General features: G+C 38.9%; 1 non-coding gene across 1 annotated transcript; it reads right to left on the bottom strand.

Annotated features, from left to right (window-relative positions):
• Positions 1–2,363: 2,363 nt before the first annotated feature.
• On the bottom strand, positions 2,364–2,469 carry LOC145593232 (small nucleolar RNA R71). Its single transcript, XR_014102604.1, has one exon. It is a non-coding gene; the product is annotated as a small nucleolar RNA R71 (small nucleolar RNA).
• Between the last annotated feature and the right edge of the window lie 2,476 nt (positions 2,470–4,945).

The following is a 4,945-nucleotide window of genomic DNA, read 5'->3' as shown; positions in this document are numbered from 1 at the left end:
TTCACATTTTGACCTAGATCTCGTGTTTTTGTGTCAACTGAGGACTGAAAGTAATTGAAGCAGAAGCTTGCTATCTCTTCAGTGAGATAAGCGTTGCATATGGAACCTTCAACTCGAGCCTTATTACCAATTTTCCTTTTCAAGTGATTAAGGAACCTGCAATTATTTTTATATAGATATAGATGTATAAGTAGGTCATGACAATGAATGGGATGTAAGAAAGAGTTGACAAAGTGATGAGCGTCGTTTTTGGCGCTCAAAAGAATAAGATTTAGGTTCATTTTCTTTATTTTCTTTCATTATTTTCATATAATTCTTTTAGTTTTATTTGATATTCCATTTTTTATAATTCACTTTAGTTCTCGATTGGTTTTTACGAGTTTTTCATATTTTTAGTTGATAATTCATAATTTTAGTTTTAGTTTTACCTTACTACGCTTCCTCTCTTTGTTTTATTTGTGTTTTGTAGGTGAAAAATCAAGTCAATTTGCTCATTTTAGGACTACCATGTTCGCGGGCATCATCTCGAGTGCACTAATGTTGGGGATGCTCGGGAGCGCGGAGTTTGATCAAGCAAGAGAAGGAGCCAAAGGCCATGCATCACACAAGGGTGCGCGCGCGTGGCACAGGGGTGCGTGCGCGCAGACCCAGCTGTGCGCGCGCACGGCTGAGCTGTGCGTGCGCACGGCCTGTGCGGCCTTCTTCGCTCGATTTTTCTTATTTATAGCTTTTGACTTTCTTTTTGAGGGACGACTTAACTTTGTACTAGAGAGAGAATTTTTCCAGAAATAGTAGAGAGAGAAGCTTAAGATTTACTTGTTAGTACTTGAATTTGATCTTAGATTTCAATTTAATCTTGAAGTTCCTTCTTCAATTCAATGAATGTTTGTAAGATTTCTTTCCCTTGATTTACTTTCAATGCAATTCCTTCTAGTTTCTTGAATTTTGATTGAGATTACATTCCTTGCTTTAGAAATTGTTGATTGATTGATTTTCTTTTGATTTAAGCTTTAAATGAATATGAATTTAATTGAATTTGTTTTGTTTCTAAATTCCACCATGTTTAGTGAGTAGATTAGTTGCTAGGGAGAAGGGGAAGCATGCTTGATTGATGATTTTTGCTAGTTGATGAGGCTAAATTGATTTGAATGGTGCAATTAAATTGGTTGACATAGTTGTGCATGTGATTGATTGGATTAGGAGTGATCAACCTATAAGATTAATCTAGATTGCATTGCAAATTCCAATGACATGAACCCTTGATTTGAGATTTGCTTTAATTGATTGAATTTGATTGTGATTTTCCTAGCTAGCCATTCATAGTGATCCCTAGCTTGGCCTATAGGAGATAGCCTTTGAATTCCTTTGATTGCAACTATTGTTTGTCCTTTGCAATGTTGGAATTGATTGAGTGATTTTTCAATTAGCATAATCATTGAGCTTGCATGTGGAACCATATCCCTAGTGTTTAGTATATTGAATTTCTCGATTCATCTAGATTTCTTGATACCTTAGTTACCAACCGCATCTTCCGCAAACTTCGAAGTAGCTTGACTTAGGCTATAGCTTACACCTATTCATTCCCTTGGGTTCGACCTTTGACTTACCATATACTCGTATTAGGTTGGTAGAATGTTTATAAATTTTCTTTGACTCTAGGGAAGGGTAGAGGACGACCTACATTTTCCTCGTGTCAAAAATGGCGCCGTTGCCGGGGAGTGATATTGGTGCTTTGTTATAGTTGTTGAGTCTATTTCACCATTAATTGAAAATATAAAAAGATTTTCTTTAAGGCTAAATTTGTAGCCGTGCTACTAACCATTTCTTTTGAGATTTTATGCATAGAGCACGTGATCATTCACTAGTGCCATTTGATCCGGAAATTAAGAGAACTATTGCAAGGTTGAGGAGTGCTAGACGATCTTTGAGCCCTAGCATTTCAAGTGAAGAAGAGCCACAACAATAAGAACAAGCAAGAATGGGAGAAAATCCGAGAGTGGCATTGAAAGAATTGGGGATTCCCGGTGCATATAGATTTGAGAGTGGGATTGCTCCACCTACAACACCGGCAAATGATTTTGAAATAAGACCGGCAATGATCACTTTGATAGAGAGGCGACAATTTAGTGGGGCCAAGCATGAAAGCCCACTAAACCATCTCAAGGAGTTCGAGAAGTATTGCAATACTATCAAGGTGAACGGAATTTCCCAAGAATTCATCCGCCTTAAGCTCTTTCCCTTTTCTCTCATAGGTCGTGCTTTGGAATGGCTAGACAAGGAGGTAAAGTTGAATTCTCTAAGGACATGGGACGAGGTCACCAAGGAATTTCTATCCCGTTTCTATCCTCAAAAGAAAACGGCGGAAGCTAGAGCTTTGATTCAAGGCTTCAAGCAAAAGCCAAATGAGAGCCTCTATGAATCATGGGAGAGATACAAGGAGTATCAAAGATAATGTCCTCATCACGGAATTCCAACCTATCAAATCATTCAAATTTTCTACGGAGGTCTTAGCCCTCAAGGAAAATCATGTTTAGATGGAGGAGCCGGAGGTCCTATCATGAACAAAACGGAAGAGGAAGTGGTGGACATAATTGAGGACGTAGTGAGGTATTATAGAGATTGTCAAGATGAAGAAAGAGAGTCAACTAGCAATAGTAGCTCTTCGGTGTACTCGGTTGATCATCAAAATGCAATCAACAATCTATCCTCTCAAATGACAAACTTGGGGAAGGAGATGTCCGCTATCAAGGCAAAGTTGGAAAGTGCTACCTACCAAGTTTCAAGTCTTCCCTCCCAAACTAAGGGGAGAGGTACGTCTTCTAATTCTCAACCCCTTCCTTCTTCTAGTAACATGCCTAGTGGATGCTTGTTTTGTGATGATTGTGGGTCGTATGAGCATGATGTTCTAGTTGCCCTCATGCATGTATGGATGTTTGTGATGATCAAGATGGAAATGTGAATGAGCATGTGAACTATGTGTCAAATAATCATGATTCTAGGTTTGAGAATCAAAGAGGTCAATGGAATAGGAATTACAACAATCATGGCAATTTTGACAACTGTAACCAAGGTGGTAGTTATAGGAACCAAGGGAACCAAGGTTCTCGAGGTAACTATAACAACCAAGGTTATAGTGGCCAAAATCAAAACCAAAATTATGGAAATCAAAACCAAGGTTATGGGAATCATAATCAAGGTAGTGGTAACCATAATCAAGGTTATGGTCAAAATCAAAGTAGGGGTAATTGGAAAAATCAAGGTAGAGGCAATTTTAAAAACAATGCTCAAAGAGGCCCTCCACCCGGATTTGCTCCAAAGGCCCAAAATGATAATTCCTATGTTCAATCCTCTTCTTCTTCACATAGAACAAATTTGGAAGAAATCATTGAAAATCAAACAAAGTTGTTGAACACTTACATGACCGTAAGTGATAAGAAATTTAATGAAATGATGACTCATTATAAGATGCTTGAAAATCAAATTTCTCAACTTGCTAATGCTTTGAAAGACCATGCTAGTCCTTCTTCTTTACCTTCCCAAGGCCTAGATCCTAAGAGACCAGTTAATGCTATTGTCACAAGGACTGGTAAGGTCCTTGAGGAGAGTTTGCCTAGGATGAGTGAGACTAGAGAGAGCATAAAAGGGGCATTGGTTGAAGATGAGAGAAATGGTGCATCTTTGAGTGAGGTTGAGATTGAGAAACCTAGTGAGGTGAAAGTGGAGAAAGAGATTGTGAAACCTAAGCTTCCTTATCCACAAAAATTCATGAGACACAAGTTAGATCAACAATTTGGAAGATTCATAGACATGCTTAAGCAACTTCACCTCTCTTTACCATTTACCGAAGTTGTCACCCAAATGCCCAACTACGCAAAATTCCTCAAAGACATTTTGAGTGGTAGGAGAACATGTGATGGTGTAGAGACGGTGAACTTGGCCGAGAATTGTAGTGCTATCATAATGAACAAGATGCCACCTAAGCTAAAAGATCCCGGAAACTTTTCTATCCCTTGTGCCATTTATAAAATGCAAATTGAGAATGCCTTGTGTGACCTAGGAGCTAGTGTTAGCCTTATGCCATACTCGGTGTACCAAAGACTTGAGCTAGGAGAACTCTTACCTACTAACATCACTTTACAATTGGCCGATAGGTCAATTAAGTTCCCTAAGGGTAAGGTAGAGGATGTTCCTTTAAGGGTCGGGAAATTTGTTATTCCGGTGGATTTTGTTGTGCTTGAGATGGATGAAGATGCTAATATCCCCATCATTCTAGGGAGACCATTCCTTTCTACATCGGGTGCTTTGATAGATGTAAAAAGTGCCAAAATTTCACTCAAAGTAGGGGATAAAGTGATAGAATTTGATTTGAATAATAGCATGAAATATCCAAGTTCTTCTCTAGAAAATTGTATGTTAATTGATTCTCTCGATCATGTTGTGTCTTCCATGCATGAGCAATTGCTCACTTCTAACGATACTCTTGAGAATGTTTTGTTAAATAAGGAGAAGATAGGTACCCCAAACAAGGAGATGGGTTTGTATGAAGATTTGCTCAATGGAAGCTTTGAGGATGATGAAGGGAAAATGTGTTTGAGCATTTCTAGCCAAGAAGCGCTGCAAGAAGCAACATCGAAGGAAGATAAAGGTGCTCCAATGGTTGAGCTCAAACCTCTTCCATCACACCTTAGGTATGAATTTTTGGGACCCAACTCCACTTTTCCCGTGATTGTTAGCTCTTCTTTGAGTGAGCATCAAGCTCAAAAGTTGCGTGGTGTTTTGAAAAAGCACCGAAGTGCTTTGGGTTATACCATTGATGACCTCAAAGGTATAAGCCCCGCTTTATGTACACATCACATAACTCTTGAGGATGGTGCTTTACCTTCTATTGAGAGGCAACGAAAGCTACACCCCCAAATGGGAGAGGTAGTGAAAAAGGAGATCACCA

Source organism: Chenopodium album, chromosome 18 (genome assembly GCF_948465745.1).
Source record: "Chenopodium album chromosome 18, dcCheAlbu1.1, whole genome shotgun sequence".
NCBI classification, from domain to species: Eukaryota; Viridiplantae; Streptophyta; class Magnoliopsida; order Caryophyllales; family Amaranthaceae; genus Chenopodium; species Chenopodium album.
The sequence above is the reverse complement of the archived record's forward strand: the minus strand, read 5'-3'. Positions and strand labels throughout refer to the sequence as shown.